The sequence below is a fragment of the Zootoca vivipara genome, chromosome 14 (genome assembly GCF_965207765.1).
Source record: "Zootoca vivipara chromosome 14, rZooViv2.hap1.1, whole genome shotgun sequence".
NCBI lineage: Eukaryota > Metazoa > Chordata > Lepidosauria > Squamata > Lacertidae > Zootoca > Zootoca vivipara.
The window spans coordinates 13,948,331-13,969,712 of NC_142597.1; the positions used below are offsets into that span (position 1 = coordinate 13,948,331).

Here is a 21,382-nt window from a genome sequence, read left to right on the forward strand (position 1 = left end):
TAAAGAATGCATGCAGAGGTGGGTGACCAAGATGACAAAGGGTCTGGAAACCAAACCTGATTAGGAACTGTTGTGGGTGTTGGGTATGTTTAGCATGGACTGTGGGGTGATGTGATAGCCATTGTCAAATATCTAAAGGGCTGTCACATGGAAGATGTAACAATGAATTATGTTTTCTGCTGCTCCGGAAGGTAGTACCTGAACCAATGAATTCAAATTTCAAGAAATAAAATCCAACTGAACATTAAGAAGAGCTTTCAGAGGCGAAGAACTGTTTAACTGTGGAACAGACTACCTCAGGAGGTCATGCAGTCTTCTTCAATGGAAGTTTTTTAAAAGAGGTTGGAGGGTCACTTGTCAGGCATCCTTCTTTATGATTCCAGCATTGCAGGGGGTTGGACAAGATGACCCTTTGTGTCCCTATGAATAACTTCCATACTTTATTATGACCTTGGAGAAAGATGCAGAAACCAGCGCTTGGAAAGTTCATTGAATGAAGGAATTACTTCCAGCTTCTGTTTACCAGTCTTGAAGTATATTGTTGCCTATGTCTGTTTGCTACTCTTTATCCACTGAGCTTCAGGAAATGATTGCCGGAGATACTACAAGTAAAGTAGCAGATTTATTATCCCTCCCTCCTATTTGTATCAACCAATGTGGTGTAATGGTTAGAGTGTTGGGCTATGACCTGGGAGACCATGCGTCCAATCCTCACTCAGTCATGAAGCTCACTGGGATGACTTTGGGCCAGAAACCAACTCTTTGCCTAACCTACCTCTCTGGGTTGTCGTGAGGGCGAAATGGGGAGGAGAACCATGTACACCACCTTGAGTTCCTTGGAAGAAAAAAGTAGTATATTAATGTAAGTTTAAAAGGGAAATGTTGTTTTTTGGTGCTTATTGAAGACCTAGCTCTTCCAATAAGTCTTTAAGTGGAGATGTTCATTGGTTTTCTGCATTTATTTATACCCTACCCTTTAATCAAAAAGTCTCTCAGAGAAGCTTATAAAAATCAGTTTTAAGATGGTCTCTAAAAAAAAGCATAGTACACAAAGGAAGGAAGGAAAATCAAGCTCCAGCCCAAGTTTTTAAGTTCCAGTTCTTATCCTGGTCTTGATCTGCATTGTTCTGGAAACTGTATTGCAGAATCTGTTGAACAGGTTATCCTACATTGTAACCTTCAAAGTGAATGTAAAGGGAAGTTAATTCTCCCTCTAGTGGTAGCATTTCTCATGTTCACATTCTAGTGTAATTTTGGGACAACCCTGTGTTCACATCCAAAATAAACACACAATATTGCCACCACTTGACTTCCTCATCCATAAAATGGGCCAGGTGACTGGCCTAGTCATGTAGACAGTAGGTGTGCTCCCAAGCAGTGCTATTTTTCTAGAAAAAGAGGTGCAGGAACTCACCATAAACACCTCCCTTGTTCTGTTATAATGGCATTGGCACCCACCTGAGAGCTCTGGCTGAAAAAATGCCCTGGTACAATCCAACTCAGGAATGCAAAAACCTCACCTGAAGCACAAATGCTACGTGCCTGGCCCTATCTTTTGCCCCAAACTAGTATGTTTCTTCAGGTGCAGTGGGGGATATTGTCCTGTTACCAATGCTGAAGATTCAACTGCCAATTTATTTATTTTTTTGCATTTTTTGACATCTTGACTCATGGCTCACTTTTGGGGACATTTTTCACAAACCCATGGATCATGTACTTGGAAAATTTCAGAATCCTAGTCATGATTTAATTCTAGTCATGATTTGACATGTTTTTTGGAATCTTGCTCATGTTTTTATGGGTTTTGTTTTGTTTTTTAAATTGAATCATGGGTCACATTTCTGTGCATTTTTCACAATCCTTACCTGTGGATTATTTTCCAAGACAGAGCGCGTGTTTTGGTAGGGATGGGGAATCTCAACTCAGGGGCTGAATGCACCCCCCCCCTCCAGTGGGAAACTCCTATGACCCTGGTCCCAGAGGCCACATCCAGACTGACATCTACACTGACCCAACTTTCCTTCCCCCGGACGGCACTGATTGTTGTTGGTTTTTTAATGGATTCAGGGAATGATGCAATGAGTGCAACAATAAAAGAATTGATTGATGTTGTTTCGGGGGGGGGGCAGTTTTCTATCTCTTCTTCCACAACCCAGGATTAAATTACTCATATCCAGAGAGCACACAGAGAAATGAAGTGGGCAGAGCAAAGAGACCAGGCGAAGGAGCCTGGTGGGAGAGGAGCCTTAGAGAGCGGTGGGAAGGCAGGGACCTTCAGTTGTCACAACTGCCTCATTGGGCCTCTCATTCAGCTCAACTGAAAAGGTTGGAGGAAAGAACGTTCAGAATTAGACACTTATCTCTGTTTGTGGTGGCAATGGAAGAAAACTTAAGAGTTTGGGGATCAAATAATCTTGGAATGTGGTGAAACACTTTGCTCTTCCACTGACAAAATATTTTCGTTGGCATTACTATCCAGTTTTGATGGAAAGAATGAGACAATGCCATTTCAAGAAAAGCTATTGTTTTATTTTATTGCTGTAAGACAGGTAATTGTAAAGTAGTGGGGAATAAAATTGGAGGTTCAATACAAGAACGGAGTTGTTACATTTGGCAAAACACTTTTGCAGAGAAGCTGACTAAATAAATGAGAGTTTCACAGTTTACTGAAATGATTTTGCAGCTCACGGGCATGCATGGAAGTCCATGGGTCCTATCAATCACCAGCCATACTCAAAGTAGACACATTAATGCTAATGGGATTTATTCATTTGGGGCCATTAATTTCAATGTGTGTACTTTGAGTAGAAAGTATTGGGAGACAACCTAGTGGTCTGATGTACTGCCATGCATCATTGCCATTACTTTCACGGAATCAAGCTAAAATAATTCTCAATCTATATGTCTACTATGAAAATTATGTATGAATTTTTTTTATTTTTAAAATGTAAAAGTAATTAAATTTAATGCAATGGCGTTAAACTTTCAGTGGTATTTCATACTATTGGAGAAAATAGAGTGCTAGCTTGAATGTCAGAATATAGGATTGCCATATTTCAAAAAGTAAAAACCAGGAAACCCTGAAAGTTGTTGACCTTTTTTAAAGGAAAACCCCCAAATTGTTGAGCTTTGTTGGGGATGTATGGCAATCCTGATCTGACATGCATCTGCAATTCTTTTCAGCAGCTGATAGTATTTGCTACCTGCTATCAGTGCTGTTATTTTTCCCTAGAAAAGGAGGTGCCAGAACTCACCATGAATGCCTCCCTTGTTCTCTTATAATGTCAATGGTGCCATGTTTCAGCTGCAAAAAAAGTCCTGCCGCCCATGCAATGCAATTTGGGATCTGCTGCTATTAACACCTGGATAAATTGATAGCTGGCCCAGGACCAATTTTTTCTGAAGCAGAGGCTTTGGATGTTTGGGAGAAGAGCAGAAAGAGGCAAAGAGTCTTGGAATATGGTAGAGAAGAAAGGCCCAGTGGTTCCACACAAACATATTACTGTGGTGCATTGCAGAAGTCATGGGAATCACAGCATGTTGATGTTTTTTCACCATTTATGCTCACGTCCACAAGGTCACATGGAGAACTCTTCGAGGAGCACCGTTGCTTATAATATGGTATTTCCCCCTCTATGGAAAAGGAGAAAAGGAAACTCATTTAGTATATTCACAGCTCTTCCTATGATCTGCCCTGAGCATAGATCATTAAATTGGCCACCAGGGGCGTAGCCAGGATCAAAATGGGGGGGGGGAGCCATGGTTGTTAGGTTGTAACATTTCAGCATGGTAAAGGCGAATGAAACCAAAATTTTATTATAAATAAGGAAAAACAGGAGGGGAAACAAAAATTAAAACACAACCACCAATGCAGCAGAAAAGAAAGATAGGAAGAAGAGGGGTGGGGATGTAGATATTTGCTTAGATGTCAAAAATAAATTAAAATGAAGCACTAGGGGGAACAGGGCCGTCTTAAGCATATCTGGTGCCGTGGTGCAAAGATCCCTTTCCCATAGTTGTCAACCTTTTTTAGGGGGGGGGGACCCCAAGGTTCCCCAGAGTTGTTGACTTTTTTTAGGGAGCTGACACCACACTTACACTTTATCTCTGCTTGGGAAAAGAAAACAGGAAACATAAACAAACCTCAGTCAGTAAAGCATGAGACTCTTAATCTCAGGGTTGTGGTTTCAAGCCCCAAGTTGGGCAAAAGATTCCTGCATTGCAGGGGGTTGGACTAGATGACCCTGGTGGTTCCCTTCCAACTCAGTGAATGGTTCTGTTGTATCGGAAGGGTTGTTCACAGGGAAGATGGAACAAACTTGTTTTGTGAGAGAAGCTTGTGCTGTGATTCCTGCACTGGAGGGGGTTGGTCTAGAGGACCCTCGAGGGTCCCTTCCAACCATCCAGTTCTCAAGAGAGTGGCTTGCAAAAGGCACCTTTTGTTTATTTGAAACCAAAGAATGTTACGGATTTGCAAGATGCAAATTTAATCCCTGCCCCCAGGCAAATCTACTGTACTTGAGGTGCAAATTGGATTTGAGCTCACAGCTCCTTCTTTTATGTGGCTGGGCACAGGAGGAGGTGCTGCTAAAAAGATATATTAAAAAGCAAAACTTTTGAGGCCATTTATCATAATAATTTTCACAACTTGCCAGATGGAAGTGAACTAGAGAGTGTCACAAGAGGAAGAGGGGGTTAGGATTAAATGCTCCTGGGGATAAAAGACGGGGGGGGGAGAGAGAGCGCTTTTTTACACGCAGGAGCATTGCCGGCCAGCCGCCGGGCGAGGTGGTGTGTGTGTGAGAGAGGGGGGGGCAGAGAGAGAGAGAGGCAGAGAAACAGAAAGTGTGTGTTCTTTCCAGCCTGAGGACTCCCCGCGCCCCAAGTGGCAGCTTTGGGAACTGCAGCCCCCTTCCCTGGTCTGGAGCTGGGCGAGTCGGAGCGAGAGCCGAGCCCTTTCCCTTCTGGGTGGCTGTGTCACCGGCGGGATGCCTGCCTTCCTCGCTCGGCTGCTGCCTTAACCATTTAATTTTTTGCTTCTAGGGGGGGCAGCTGCCCCCTTCTGCCCCCCGGCTACGCCTATGTTGGCCACGCTTTGAACCTCTGGCATGTTTTACATTGAGATGCTAGATTTAATGTAGAGAAGCAGTAGCCCTGTTCTGGTCTTCAAAGAACATGTGGGGGCATGCCAAGTATGTTGGGAGCAGCATGAGGATGTCAGAGATGAAGTGGGCAGGGCCATGGAAACTGGGAATGGGGCCACTGTCCCCCAAAGAATCCTGGGAACGGTAGTCTGTTCAGAGTGCTGAGAGTTGTTACGAGACCCCCTATTCCCCACACAGAGGTGCAATTCCCCATGTTTCCTGGCTAGAAGGACTGTTTATTAAACACTGACTTTCTGGGGGCTCATCCACACTTAGCTTTTGCCATGCCCTTTCTAGGCACCAGTCCATGCTTCCAAGCACCATGTCGGGAGCCTTCACCTCGAAAATCTGCTCTGTAGTGTTGAATTTGAACAAATGGCATTTCAGGCTTTCCAAGGATTGCCCTTTGTTTCTGATTCAGGAGTAAATCACAGGTTTTCACAGGGAAAACACTGGGGGGGGGGCTCAGACATGGTGCTTCAAAGCATAGACTTGTGCCTAGAAACATTCCACAAAAGGAAGTCTGAATGAGCCCGAGTGTTTCTGATGTTGGGGAATAATATATAGCAACCATTCCTACCAGCTGCTGATAGTCTTCTCCCCTGTGAATTTCTCTAATTGGTTTTCTAAAGCCGCCCAAGTTCGTGGCGGTGACTACATCTTGTGGAAAAGATGGACAAAGTTCTGGTGGAGGTCTGTGGCAGAAAGATCAAGAGCACCACCAGTATTACATGATTCCAGAATATTAGTAATATGGTGTGAAGATCCAGGAGCTGGAAGATAAAGAACTGGCATACTATATAACATTAAGCATGATTTCAGATGGAATCAAACATACTTTCGACGTAGATTAGCAAGCACTTTTCTTCGGGGGAAGCTTTACAAGTGGATTTTCCCTTGACACATCCAGCAACGAAATCATATTTTTTGCAGACATTGCAGGTGAGAGCATCAACTGTTGGAAAGAGGAGTCAAGCATCTTTAAAAAATTAAAAAATAAATGAAAATATTGATTCTTACCGTTAACAAACTCTGTGTAATTTACATGAAGCGCATTGAAACAATAGTTGATGTCGAGCAAGTATGAAAGTCACTGAATGGAGGCAACCCACATTTCTCCCAAGGTAGTATTCACAGTTCCTCAAAATACACATTTGTATCCTTGGAATAGCCATTGAAACCACATTGGCTTTCATTGTATAAATATGCATCTCTATTGTCCATGGTCACCTCTGTTTAACAGTTTTGTACATTTTCAGGAGAGGATGCAAACCTGTTATTAGCATAGATCAGAGGTCGGCAACCGAAGGCCCATGGGCCACAAGCGGCCCACGGGGGTCATTTAAATGGCTCACGAGCCGCCCCTGAACCAAGCTGCCTGCTGGCGAGTCACTGCGCTAAACCAGCACAGTGCGGCGCAGAGACTCGCTTCCATGGTGCCAGAAATTGTGTCTGCGCAGAAGCAGACGCTGGAAATTGCGGGCGCACGATCTGGCTCACGGAGGGATCTCTGCTGAAGTGAACCAGCCCAGGCGAGGTAAACCTTGCAGACGCCTGGCGTAGATGAAGAAGAGGCATGATCTGGACTGATCTTTACTTCAGCCAGATTGGCTTGAGACAGTGATGGGTAACCCTTAGTCAAGTCAGCCTAGCTGGACAGATCTGGAGCTGTGAAAAGGTCTGATAATGTAACCCATGTAATAAGGAAACCATTACATGAGGTGTGGCAAAGATATAAAAATTTACTGGAAAGAAAAACACCCAGGTGGTTGTCGCCCACAGAGGCATCTAAATATATAGAAATGTTCATGATTCGTTCGCAGGGGCCAATGTATGGAGATACAGGGGGGAGGGGACAACAGAGGGCTCAGACAAAAGTAAATACTGGGAAATAGAACCCAGAAACTGACAACTCCTTCTCCAATGATGGGGGCCAATGTAGGAAGATACCGGGGGTAGGAGCCAACACTCCCCAGGAACAACAGAGGGTTCAGACAAAAGTGCATGCTGGGAAATAGAACCCAGAACCTAACAGTTCCTTTTCAAAGGATGGGGGCCAAGGTATGGAAATACAGGGGGAGGGGCCAACACTCCCCAGGGACAACAGAGAGAAGGGTATCCTACCGAAACACAGAGATGAGCCGGGGTGGAGGGAGGAGGGGCAGGATACGTCATGGATCGTGACAGGGTGGGGGGGTCACAGGAAAGAACCACAGCAACGCGTGGCCGGGTCAGCTAGTTGACTATTAAAAAAGAACATGGAATCCAATTGGTTAACATATGGTGAGGTGTTAAAGGAAACAAATGAAGCTTGGAAATTAAAACCATTTGAGCAATTGCAAGGGCGAGTGACAGGGTGGCTACAGTATCACCAGATAAATGATTTCTTTAGAGAAGACAAAAAGAACAATGGATTTGAAAGCATAAAATCTAAATTCCAAATTGAACTGGTGAAGGGGGGAAACAAATTGCTGACAAAAATGTACAACTTCCTTTTGGAGTGGAACACCAAAGATGAGGAAACAAAGGAAGTCATGATAAAGTGGGCGATTGATTTCGGCTACAATATTGAATACGATCTGTGGCTTAAATTATGGAATCAATACATTAAGTTCACGGCATGTATGGTACTAAAGGAAAATGTCATGAAAATGATGTACCATTGGTACCTAACACCAGTCAAACCGGCAAAAATCTATAGATTAAAAAACAAAAAATGCTGGAAATGTAACCAAAAGGATGGGGAAATATATCACATGTGGTGGCTGTATGAAAAAGTGAAAATATTCTGGGAATCAATATACAATGAAATAAAAAGGATGTTAAAATATACCTTCCCGAAAAAACTGGAAGCCTTTCTCCTGGGGCTAATGGGAAGTGAAATTAAGAAAAATGATCAAAGATTATCTATGTATGCCACCACCGCTGCTAGAGTGATATTAGCTCAAAGGTGGAAAACAACAGAAATTCCAACAGTGGATGAGTGGCAGGCTAAACTGATGGAATACTCAGAATTGGCAAGGAGCAAATTTGTAGATCATTTAAAGAAACATTGTAAAAATGTGAAAACACTGGTAGGATTAACATAAAAACTGCAACATAAAAGACAGAAAGCCATGACTTGGAATAAAATAAGACCTATTTAAGAGAAGGACAGGGATAAAATGGAGAAAGCGCATAAAGGATGAGAAGAAAATGGAAAACCAAGTGAGAGGAAAGAAGGAAGTCATGTTCGGCAGAACATTTGTATATATTTGATTGTACTACTATGATAATATTTGTACGAAATGGACTTGTTTATTTTTTGGAATTTTTGTGATGCTTTCTTCCGGGTGTTTTGCTTTGTATACGGAAAGACAATAGAAATGAATATTAAAAAAGAAAAGAAAAGGTCTGATAGGTGAGGGGTGGGGTGGGAGAGAAGGAGAAGCTGGCAGGAAGGCATTCTTAATAGAAATTGAGAAAGGGTGCGATTTTAGCAGTGACTCATAGCACATTGTTTACCTGGTTTCCCATCATTGTATGCCACTGTTGGTTAGTGAAAAGAGGAGATAGCTTAAATTGGCAAGAATGGCAGATTTGCTGCAGCTGCACACAGTGCCAAGCTATATTTTTTGCTACTCACCCAGAGCACAGCAGAGGAGGATGGAGAGGCCAAGAAACAGAATCTTATGCATAGTTTCTTTTCTCCTGGTGAATGACAATTCGATAGAGGATCAAGGTCTTGTCAGCAGAACACAATCCACAGGAGAATACAGGGGTGGCAGCAATTATTATACAGTTGCACTTTCAACCAATCAGAGATGGAGTTCACCACCATGTAAGTTGGTACATCTTGCTGGAGATCTAGATTGCTGAAGTCCATATGCTAAATCCAACTGTATCAGCAAATGACAGCCAAGGAGCAGGTTGTGCTATGCTCATTTGGAGGCTTCAGCTGAATGCTTGATGGTCAGATTAATGGACCTTCACAGGGATGGCACAGAGATTAGATTGAACCAAGGTGGAAGAATGGGGATATACACCAAAAGTCAGGGGACATGCTAGACAACATGCAAGAATGAAGATAACTATACAAAACGAGAAGTTCCTTATTCATGTTGGAGAGTGTGCAATTGTGTGTGTTCATTTGGACTTCTTACATGGTTTATTAAGTGGATAATGGCACCAGTGCACTTGGCATTGCTTTAATGTAAATATACCTCTCAAAGAACTATCCTTGCTTCTGGTACCAACTCTTATCTTAAACATGACGTGGAAGTTACAAGTAAATAACCTGGCTTCCTAATGCTTAATGTGAAGATCAGCACAGTAATCTTGTGCTACCAGCAAACTGCAATTTTCATTCTTGTAAGAAGGAACAAGACTCAGCACAAAAAAGGAAACTTTAGCCCATAGGTGCCCTTAAAGTTAAATAAAACCTTATCAGAAAGTGACAATCTAGGAGCAGATTGAGCCAGGGGGGGGGGCGGAAATAGGTAAAGACACCAAAAACTGGGATTCTGAGGGGATATGCATTTCAATCTTGCCCCCGTCCCAAGAGCCCACTTGGTGCATGCATATGTTCTTAGTTATATTGTGTGTGTGTGTGTGTGCGTGTGTGTGTGTGTGTGTCCAAGTAGCTCATGATATGAAATAGGTTATGATGAGAGTTGTAGTGGTTTTCTTTATTAAAAAAAAAAGGAAGCCATATCAGATATGGCAGTGGTGGCCAAACTTGGCCCTCCAGATGTTTTGGGACTACAACTCCCATCATCCCTAGCTAACAGAACCAGTGGTCAGGGATGATGGGAACTGTAGTCCCAAAACATCTGGAGGGCCAAGTTTGGCAACCACTGACATACGGCATATACCTATGCCATCATTTAACTATATTCATATCCATGAAGTTCAGTCCATCCTTGGAATTCTAGAATGTCTGTTGTTCTTTGCTGAAGTGATGGATTTTGACCAGTTATTTCTATTATCCTGTGAAGATCTGAAATCAAAGCTCTCTGAAATCAAAGAAAAAAGAAGTAAATGGAGCTGATCATTTCAAAGCTCATTGATCAAGTTTGATAATAGTTTCATAACATGGGACTATTTGTTCAGGTAAGGAGGATCATTGAGCTACTTATCTCAAAATATCATCGAGCTAAGAAACAAAGAATCCTTTTCAAATGTGCTTTATGGTATCACAGCTTCCACATTTTCCATGCATGGTTTCTTGTGCAGCGGATTTCCCTACACAATCAAAGCAAGCAATAGTTTATTGTCTCAAAACATGTGTTGGGTCAGCTCAGACACTGGACTCCCCTGACCCAAACCAGACATAGGTTTCATTTATTCATAATGCATGCAGAGGTGGGTGACCAAGATGACAAAGGGTCTGGAAACCAAACCTGATTAGGAACAGTTGGGGGTGTTGGGTATGTTTAGCCTGGAGAAGAGAATCCTGTGGGGTGATGTGATAGCCATTGTCAAATATCTAAAGGGCTGTCACATGGAAGATGTAACAATATGTTTTCTGTTGCTCCGGAAGGTAGGACCTGAACCAATGAATTCAAATTTCAAGAAATAAAATCCAACTGAACATTAAGAAGCACTTTCAGAGGCGAAGAACTGTTTCACTGTGGAACAGACTACCTCAGAAGGTCATGCAGTCTTCTTCAATGGAAAATTTTTCACAGAGGTTGGAGGGTCATTTATCAGGCATCCTTCTTCGTGATTCCAGCATTGCAGGGGGTTCGACAAGATGACCCTTTGTGTCCCTTTGAATTCTACAATTCTACGATTCCATGAATAACTTCTGTACTTTATTGTGACCTTGGAGAAAGATGCAGAAACCAGCGCTTGGAAAGTTCATTGTAAGAAGGAATTGCTTCCAGCTTCTGATTACCAGTCTTGAAGTATATTGTTGCCTATGTCTGTTTGCTACTCTTTGTCCACTGAACTTCAGGGAATGACTGCCGGAGATACTACAAGTAAAGTAGCAGATTTATTATCCCTCCCTCCTATTTGTATTAGTCAATGTGGTGTAATGGTTAGAGTGTTGGGCTATGACCTGGGAGACTATGCTTCCAATCCTCACTCAGTCATGAAGCTCACTGGGATGACTTTGGGCCAGTAACCAACTCTTTGCCTAACCTACCTCTCTGGGTTGTTGTGAGGGTGAAATGGGGAGGAGGAGAACCATGTACACCACCTTGAGAAAAAAGTAGTATATTAATGTAAGTTTTAAAAGGAAATATTGTTTTTCGGTGCTTATTGAAGACCTAGCTCTTCCAATAAGTCTTTAAGTGGAGATGTTCATTGGTTTTCTGCATTTATTTATACCCTACCCTTTAATCAAAAAGTCTCTCAGAGAAGCTTATAAAAATCAGTTTTAAGATGGTCTCTTATAAAAAGCATAGTACACAAAGGAAGGAAGGAAAATCAAGCTCCAGCCCAAGTTTTTAAGTTCCAGTTCTTATCCTGGTCTTGATCTGCATTGTTCTGGAAACTGTATTGCAGAATCTGTTGAACAGGTTATCCTACATTGTAACCTTCAAAGTGAATGTAAAGGGAAGTTAATTCTCCCTCTAGTGGTAGCATTTCTCATGCTCACATTCTAGTGTAATTTTGGGACAACCCTGTGTTCACATCCAAAATAAACACACAATATTGCCACCACCTGACTTCCTCATCCATAAAATGGGCCAGGTGACTGGCCTAGTCAGGTAGACAGTAGGTGTGCTCCCAAGCAGTGCTATTTTTCTAGAAAAAGAGGTGCAGGAACTCACCATAAACACCTCCCTTGTTCTGTTATAATGGCATTGGCACCCACCTGAGAGCTCTGGCTGGAAAAATGCCCTGGTACAATCCAACTCAGGAATGCGAAAACCTCACCTGAAGCACAAATGCTACGTGCCTGGCCCTATCTTTTGCCCCAAACTAGTATGTTTCTTCAGGTGCAGTGGGGGATACTGTCCTGTTACCAATGCTGAAGATTCAACTGCCATTTTTTTTTTGCATTTTTTAACATCTTGACTCATGGCTCACTTTTGGGGACATTTTTCACAAACCCATGGATCATGTACTTGGAAAATTTCAGAATTCTAGTCATGATTTAATTCTAGTCATGATTTGACATGTTTTTTGGAATCTTGCTCATGTTTTTATGGGTTTTGTTTGGTTTTTTAAATTGAATCATGGGTCACATTTCTGTGCATTTTTCACAATCCTTACCTGTGGATTATCTTCCAAGACAGAGCTCGTGTTTTGGTAGGGATGGGGAATCTCAACTCAGGGGCTGAATGCACCCCCCCTCCAGTGGGAAACTCCTATGACCCTGGTCCCAGAGGCCACATCCAGGCTGACATCTACACTGACCCAACTTTCCTTCCCCCGGACGGCACTGAGTGTTGTTGGTTTTTTAATGGATTCAGGGAATGATGCAATGAGTGCAACAATAAAAGAATTGATTGATGTTGTTTGGGGGGGGGCAGTTTTCTATCTCTTCTTCCACAACCCAGGATTAAATTACTCATATCCAGAGAGCACACAGAGAAATGAAGTGGGCAGAGCAAAGAGACCAGGCGAAGAAGCCTGGTGGGAGAGGAGCCTTAGAGAGCGGTGGGAAGGCAGGGACCTTCAGTCGTCACAACTGCCTCATTGGGCCTCTCATTCAGCTCAACTGAAAAGGTTGGAGGAAAGAATGTTCAGAATTAGACACTTATCTCTGTTTGTGGTGGCAATGGAAGAAAACTTAAGAGTTTGGGGATAAAGCAATCTTGGAATGTGGTGAAACACTTTGCTCTTCCACTGACAAAATATTTTCGTTGGCATTACTATCCAGTTTTGATGGAAAGAATGAGACAATGCCATTTCAAGAAAAGTTATTGTTTTATTTTATTGCTGTAAGACAGGTAATTGTAAAGTAGTGGGGAATAAAATCGGAGGTTCAATACAAGAACGGAGCTGTTACATTTGGCAAAACACTTTTGCAGAGAAGCTGACTAAATAAATGAGAGTTTCACAGTTTATTGAAATGATTTTGCAGCTCACGGGCATGCATGGAAGTCCATGGGTCCTATAAATCACTAGCCACACTCATAGTAGACACATTAATGCTAATGGGATTGATTCATTTGGGGCCATTAATTTCAATGTGTGTACTTCGAGTATTGGGAGACAACCTAGTGGTCTGATGTACTAGCATGCATCATTGCCATTACTTTCACGAAATCAAGCTAAAATAATTCTCAATCTATATGTCTACTATGAAAATTATGTATGAATGTTTTTATTTTAAAAATGTAAAAGTAATTTAATTTAATGCAATGGCGTTAAACTTTCAGTGGTATTTCATACTATTGGAGAAAATAGAGTGCTAGCTTGAAAAGGAGGTGCCAGAACTCACCATGAACGCCTCCCTTGTTCTCTTTTAATGTCAATGGTGCCATGTTTCAGCTGCAAAAAAGTCCTGCCGCCCATGCAATGCAATTTGGGATCTGCTGCTATTAACACCTGGCTAAATTGATAGCTGGCCCAGGACCAATTTTTCTGAAGCAGAGGCTTTGGATGTTTGGGAGAAGAGCAGAAAGAGGCAAAGAGTCTTGGAATATGGTAGAGAAGAAAGGCCCAGTGGTTCCACACAAACATATTACTGTGGTGCATTGCAGAAGTCATGGGAATCACAGCATGTTGATGTTTTTTCACCATTTATGCTCAAGTCCACAAGGTCACATGGAGCTTTCTTCGAGGAGCACCGTTGCTTATAATATGGTATTTCTCCCTCTATGGAAAAGGAGAAAAGGAAACTCATTTAGTATATTCACAGCTCTTCCTATGATCTGCCCTGAGCATAGATCATTAAATTGGCCACCAGGGGCGTAGCCAGGATCAAAACGGGGGGGGGGGGAGCCATGGTTGTTAGGTTGTAACATTTCAGCACGGTAAAGGCGAATGAAACCAAAATTTTATTATAAATAAGGAAAAACAGGAGGGGAAACAAAAATTAAAACACAACCACCAATGCAGCAGAAAAGAAAGATAGGAAGAAGAGGGGTGGGGATGTAGACATTTGCTTGGATGTCAAAAATAAATTAAAATGAAGCACTAGGGGGAACAGGGCCATCTTAAGCATATCTGGTGCCGTGGTGCAAAGATCCCTTTCCCATAGTTGTCAACCTTTTTTAGGGGGGGGAACCCCAAGGTTCCCCAGAGTTGTTGACTTTTTTTAGGGAGCTGACACCACACTTACACTTTATCTCTGCTTGGGAAAAGAAAACAGGAAACATAAACAAACCTCAGTCAGTAAAGCATGAGACTCTTAATCTCAGGGTTGTGGTTTCAAGCCCCAAGTTGGGCAAAAGATTCCTGCATTGCAGGGGGTTGGACTAGATGACCCTGGTGGTTCCCTTCCAACTCAGTGAATGGTTCTGTTGTATCGGAAGGGTTGTTCACAGGGAAGATGGAACAAACTTGTTTTGTGAGAGAAGCTTGTGCTGTGATTCCTGCACTGGAGGGGGTTGGTCTAGAGGACCCTCGAGGGTCCCTTCCAACCATCCAGTTCTCAAGAGAGTGGCTTGCAAAAGGCACCTTTTGTTTATTTGAAACCAAAGAATGTTACGGATTTGCAAGATGCAAATTTAATCCCTGCCCCCAGGCAAATCTACTGTACTTGAGGTGCAAATTGGATTTGAGCTCACAGCTCCTTCTTTTATGTGGCTGGGCACAGGAGGAGGTGCTGCTAAAAAGATATATTAAAAAGCAAAACTTTTGAGGCCATTTATCATAATAATTTTCACAACTTGCCAGACAGAAGTGAACTAGAGAGTGTCACAAGAGGAAGAGGGGGTTAGGATTAAATTCTCCTGGGGATAAAAGACGGGGGGGGGGAGAGAGAGAGAGAGAGAGCTTGCAACAGATCCCTCACCTTAATGGGGCAACAGCAAGGATCACTCATCTTTTTTACACGCAGGAGCATTGCCGGCCAGCCGCTGGGCGAGGTGGTGTGTGTGTGTGAGAGAGAGGGGGGGGCAGAGAGAGGGAACTGCAGCCCCCTTCCCTGGTCTGGAGCTGGGCGAGTCGGAGCGAGAGCCGAGCCCTTTCCCTTCTGGGTGGCTGTGTCACCGGCGGGATGCCTACATTCCTCGCTCGGCTGCTGCCTTAACGATTTAATTTTTTGCTTCTAGGGGGGGCAGCTGCCCCCTTCTGCCCCCCGGCTATGCCTATGTTGGCCACGCTTTGAACCTCTGGCATGTTTTACATTGAGATGCTAGATTTAATGTAGAGAAGCAGTAGCCCTGTTCTGGTCTTCAAAGAACATGTGGGGGCATGCCAAGTATGTTGGGAGCAGCATGTGGATGTCAGAGATGAAGTGGGCAGGGCCATGGAATCTGGGAATGGGGCCACTGTCCCCCAAAGAATCCTGGGAACGGTAGTCTGTTCAGAGTGCTGAGAGTTGTTACGAGACCCCCTATTCCCCACACAGAGGTGCAATTCCCCATGTTTCCTGGCTAGAAGGACTGTTTATTAAACACTGACTTTCTGGGGGCTCATCCACACTTAGCTTTTGCCATGCCCTTTCTAGGCACCAGTCCATGCTTCCAAGCACCATGTCGGGAGCCTTCACCTCGAAAATCTGCTCTGTAGTGTTGAATTTGAACAAATGGCATTTCAGGCTTTCCAAGGATTGCCGTTTGTTTCTGATTCAGCAGTAAATCACAGGTTTTCACAGGGAAAACACTGGGGGGGGGGAGCTCAGACATGGTGCTTCAAAGCATAGACTTGTGCCTAGAAACATGGCACAAAAGGAAGTCTGAATGAGCCCCGAGTATTTCTGATGTTGGGGAATAATATATAGCAACCATTCCTAGCAGCTGCTGATAGTCTTCTACCCTGTGAATTTCTCTAATTGGTTTTCTAAAGCCGCCCAAGTTCGTGGCGGTGACTACATCTTGTGGAAAAGATGGACAAAGTTCTGGTGGAGGTCTGTGGCAGGAAGATCAAGAGCACCACCAGTATTACATGATTCCAGAATATTAGTAATATGGTGTGAAGATCCAGAAGCTGGAAGATAAAGAACAGGCATACTATATAACATTAACTTAAGCATGATTTCAGATGGAATCAAACATACTTTCCACATAGATGAGCAAGCACTTTTGTTTGGGGGAAGCTTTACAAGTGGATTTTCCCTTGACACATCCAGCAACGAAATCATATTTTTTGCAGACATTGCAGGTGAGAGCATCAACTGTTGGAAAGAGGAGTCAAGCATCTTTAAAAAATTAATAAATAAATGAAAAAAAATTATTCTTACCTTTAACAAACTCTGTGTAATTTACACGAAGCACATTGAAACAATAGTTGATGTCGAGCAAGTTTGAAAGTCACTGAATGGAGGCAACCCACATTTCTCCCAAGGTAGTATTCACAGTTCCTCAAAATACACATTTTTATCCTTGGAATAGCCATTGAAACCACATTGGCTTTCATTGTATAAATATGCATCTCTATTGTCCATGGTCACCTCTGTTTAACAGTTTTGTACTTTTTCAGGAGAGGATGCAAACCTGTTATTAGCATAGATCAGAGGTCGGCAACCTAAAGCCCATGGGCCACAAGTGGCCCACGGGGGTCATTTAATTGGCTCACGAGCCGCCCCTGAACCAAGCCGCCTGCTGGCGAGTCGCTGCGCTAAACCAGCACAGTGCGGCGCAGAGACTCGCTTCCATGGTGCCAGAAATTGTGTCTGCGCAGAAGCAGACGCTGGAAATGGCGGGCGCACGATCTGGTGAACCAGCCCAGGCGAGGTAAACCTTTCAGACCCCTGGCATAGATAAAGAAGAGGCATGATCTGGACTGATCTGGACTTCAGCCAGATTGGCTTGAGACAGTGATGGGTAACCCTTAGTCAAATCAGCCCAGCTGGACTGATCTGGAACTGTGAAAAGGTCTGATAATGTAACCCATGTAATAAGGAAACCATTACATGAGGTGTGGCAAAGATATAAAAATTTACTGGAAAGAAAAACACCCAGGTGGTTGTCGCCCACAGAAGCATCTAAATATATAGAAATGTTCACGATTCGTTCGCAGGGGCCAATGTATGGAGATACAGGGGGGAGGGGACAACAGAGGGCTCAGACAAAAGTAAATACTGGGAAATAGAACCCAGAAACTGACAACTCCTTCTCCAATGATGGGGGCCAATGTAGGAAGATACCGGGGGTAGGGGCCAACACTCCCCAGGAACAACAGAGGGTTCAGACAAAAGTGCATGCTGGGAAATAGAACCCAGAACCTAACAGTTCCTTTTCAAAGGGTGGGGGCCAAGGTATGGAAATACAGGGGGAGGGGCCAACACTCCCCAGGGACAACAGAGAGAAGGGTGTCCTACCGAAACACAGGGATGAGCCGGGGTGGAGGGAGGAGGGGCAGGATACGTCATGGATCGTGACAGGGTGGGGGGTCACAGGAAAGAACCACAGCAACGCGTGGCCGGGTCAGCTAGTTGACTATTAAAAAAGAACATGGAATCCAATTGTTTAACATATGGTGAGGTGTTAAAGGAAACAAATGAAGCCTGGAAATTAAAACCATTTGAGCAATTGCAAGGGCGAGTGACAGGGTGGCTACAGTATCACCAGATAAATGATTTCTTTAGAGAAGACAAAAAGAACAATGGATTTGAAAGCATAAAATCTAAATTCCAAATTGAACTGGTGAAGGGGGGAAACAAATTGCTGACAAAAATGTACAACTTCCTTTTGGAGTGGAACACCAAAGATGAGGAAACAAAGGAAGTCATGATAAAGTGGGCGATTGATTTCGGCTACAATATTGAATACGATCTGTGGCTTAAATTATGGAATCAATACATTAAGTTCACGGCATGTATGGTACTAAAGGAAAATGTCATGAAAATGATGTACCATTGGTACCTAACACCAGTCAAACCGGCAAAAATCTATAGATTAAAAAACAAAAAATGCTGGAAATGTAACCAAAAGGATGGGGAAATATATCACATGTGGTGGCTGTGTGAAAAAGTGAAAATATTCTGGGAATCAATATACAATGAAATAAAAAGGATGTTAAAATATACCTTCCCGAAAAAACTGGAAGCCTTTCTCCTGGGGCTAATGGGAAGTGAAATTAAGAAAAATGATCAAAGATTATCTATGTATGCCACCACCGCTGCTAGAGTGATATTAGCTCAAAGGTGGAAAACAACAGAAATTCCAACAGTGGATGAGTGGCAGGCTAAACTGATGGAATACTCAGAATTGGCAAGGAGCAAATTTGTAGATCATTTAAAGAAACATTGTAAAAATGTGAAAACACTGGTAGGATTAACATAAAAACTGCAACATAAAAGACAGAAAGCCATGACTTGGAATAAAATAAGACCTATTTAAGAGAAGGACAGGGATAAAATGGAGAAAGCGCATAAAGGATGAGAAGAAAATGGAAAACCAAGTGCGAGGAAGGAAGGAAGTCATGTTCGGCAGAACATTTGTATATATTTGATTGTACTACTATGATAATATTTGTACGAAATGGACTTGTTTATTTTTTGGAATTTTTGTGATGCTTTCTTCCGGGTGTTTTGCTTTGTATACGGAAAAACAATAGAAATGAATATTAAAAAAGAAAAGAAAAGGTCTTTTCGGTGAGGGGTGGGGTGGGAGAGAAGGAGAAGCTGGCAGGAAGGCATTCTTAATAGAAATTGAGAAAGGGTGCGATTTTAGCAGTGACTCATAGCACATTGTTTACCTGGTTTCCCATCATTGTATGCCACTATTGGTTAGTGAAAAGAGGAGATAGCTTAAATTGGCAAGAATGGCAGATTTGCTGCAGCTGCACAGTGCCAAGCTATATTTTTTGCTACTCACCCAGAGCACAGCAGAGGAGGATGGAGAGGCCAAGAAACAGAATCTTATGCATAGTTTCTTTTCTCCTGGTGAATGACAATTCGATAGAGGATCAAGGTCTTGTCAGCAGAACACAATCCACAGGAGAGTACAGGGGTGGCAGCAATCATTATACAGTTGCACTTTCAACCAATCAGAGATGGAGTTCACCACCATGTAAGTTGGTACATCTTGCTGGAGATCTAGATTGCTGAAGTCCATATGCTAAATCCAACTGTATCAGCAAATGACAGCCAAGGAGCAGGTTGTGCTATGCTCATTTGGAGGCTTCAGCTGAATGCTTGATGGTCAGATTAATGGACCTTCACAGGGATGGCACAGAGATTAGATTGAACCAAGGTGGAAGAATGGGGATATACACCAAAAGTCAGGGGACATGCTAGACAACATGCAAGAATGAAGATAACTATACAAAACGAGAAGTTCCTTATTCATGTTGGAGAGTGTGCAATTGTGTGTGTTCATTTGGACTTCTTACATGGTTTATTAAGTGGATAATGGCACCAGTGCACTTGGCATTGCTTTAATGTAAATATACCCCTCAAAGAACTATCCTTGCTTCTGGTACCAACTCTTATCTTAAACATGACGTGGAAGTTACAAGTAAATAACCTGGCTTCCTATTGCTTAATGTGAAGATCAGCACAGTAATCTTGTGCTACCAGCAAACTGCAATTATCATTCTTGTAAGAAGGAACAAGACTCAGCACAAAAAAGGAAACTTTAGCCCATAGGTGCCCTTAAAGTTAAATAAAACCTTATCAGAAAGTGACAATCTAGGAGCAGATTGAGCCGGGGGGCGGGGCGGAAATAGGTAAAGACACCAAAAACTGGGATTCTGAGGGGATATGCATTTCAATCTTGCCCCCGTCCCAAGAGCCCACTTGGTGCATGCATATGTTCTTAGTTATATTGTGTGTGTGTGTGTGTGTGTGTGTGTGTGTGTGTGTGTGTGTCCAAGTAGCTCATGATATGAAATAGGTTATGATGAGAGTTGTAGTGGTTTTCTTTATATAAAAAAAGGAAGCCATATCAGATACGGCAGTGGTGGCCAAACTTGGCCCTCCAGATGTTTTGGGACTACAACTCCCATCATCCCTAGCTAACAGAACCAGTGGTCAGGGATGATGGGAACTGTAGTCCCAAAACATCTGGAGGGCCAAGTTTGGCAACCACTGACATACGGCATATACCTATGCCATCATTTAACTATATTCATATCCATGAAGTTCAGTCCATCCTTGGAATTCTAGAATGTCTGTTGTTCTTTGCTGAAGTGATGGATTTTGACCAGTTATTTCTATTATCCTGTGAAGATCTGAAATAAAAGCTCTCTGAAATCAAAGAAAAAAGAAGTAAATGGAGCTGATCATTTCAAAGCTCATTGATCAAGTTTGATAATAGTTTCATAACATGGGACTATTTGTTCAGGTAAGGAGGATCATTGAGCTACTTATCTCAAAATACCATCAAGCTAAGAAACAAAAAATCCTTTTCAAATGTGCTTTATGGTATCACAGCTTCCACATTTTCCATGCATGGTTTCTTGTGCGGCAGATTTCCCTACACAATCAAAGCAAGCAATAGTTTATTGTCTCAAAACATGTGTTGGGTCAGCTCAGACACTGGACTCACCTGACCCAAACCAGACATAGGTTTCATTTATTCATAAAGAATGCATGCAGAGGTAGGTGACCAAGATGACAAAGGGTCTGGAAACCAAACCTGATTAGGAACAGTTGGGGGTGTTGGGTATGTTTAGCCTGGAGAAGAGAATCCTGTGGGGTGATGTGATAGCCATTGTCAAATATCTAAAGGGCTGTCACATGGAAGATGTAACAATATGTTTTCTGTTGCTCCGGAAGGTAGGACTTGAACCAATGAATTCAAATTTCAAGAAATAAAATCCAACTGAACATTAAGAAGCACTTTCAGAGGCGAAGAACTGTTTCACTGTGGAACAGACTACCTCAGAAGGTCATGCAGTCTTCTTTAATGGAAAATTTTTCACAGAGGTTGGAGGGTCATTTATCAGGCATCCTTCTTCGTGATTCCAGCATTGCAGGGGGTTCGACAAGATGACCCTTTGTGTCCCTTTGAATTCTACAATTCTACGATTCCATGAATAACTTCTGTACTTTATTGTGACCTTGGAGAAAGATGCAGAAACCAGCGCTTGGAAAGTTCATTGTAAGAAGGAATTGCTTCCAGCTTCTGATTACCAGTCTTGAAGTATATTGTTGCCTATGTCTGTTTGCTACTCTTTGTCCACTGAACTTCAGGGAATGACTGCCGGAGATACTACAAGTAAAGTAGCAGATTTATTATCCCTCC

The 21,382-nt window shown here is 42.7% G+C and overlaps 2 long non-coding RNA genes across 2 annotated transcripts; both read right to left on the reverse strand.

Moving 5' to 3' along the window:
• Positions 1-3,238: 3,238 nt before the first annotated feature.
• Positions 3,239-8,896, reverse strand: LOC148683496 (uncharacterized). The gene is made up of 3 exons (XR_015947007.1): positions 8,770-8,896; positions 5,983-6,099; positions 3,239-3,633 (listed from the first exon to the last, which is right to left on the reverse strand). It is a non-coding gene; the product is annotated as an uncharacterized LOC148683496 (long non-coding RNA).
• Positions 8,897-13,498: 4,602 nt separating this feature from the next.
• Positions 13,499-19,493, reverse strand: LOC148683497 (uncharacterized). Its single transcript, XR_015947008.1, has 3 exons — positions 19,010-19,493; positions 16,249-16,365; positions 13,499-13,901 (listed from the first exon to the last, which is right to left on the reverse strand). It is a non-coding gene; the product is annotated as an uncharacterized LOC148683497 (long non-coding RNA).
• Between the last annotated feature and the right edge of the window lie 1,889 nt (positions 19,494-21,382).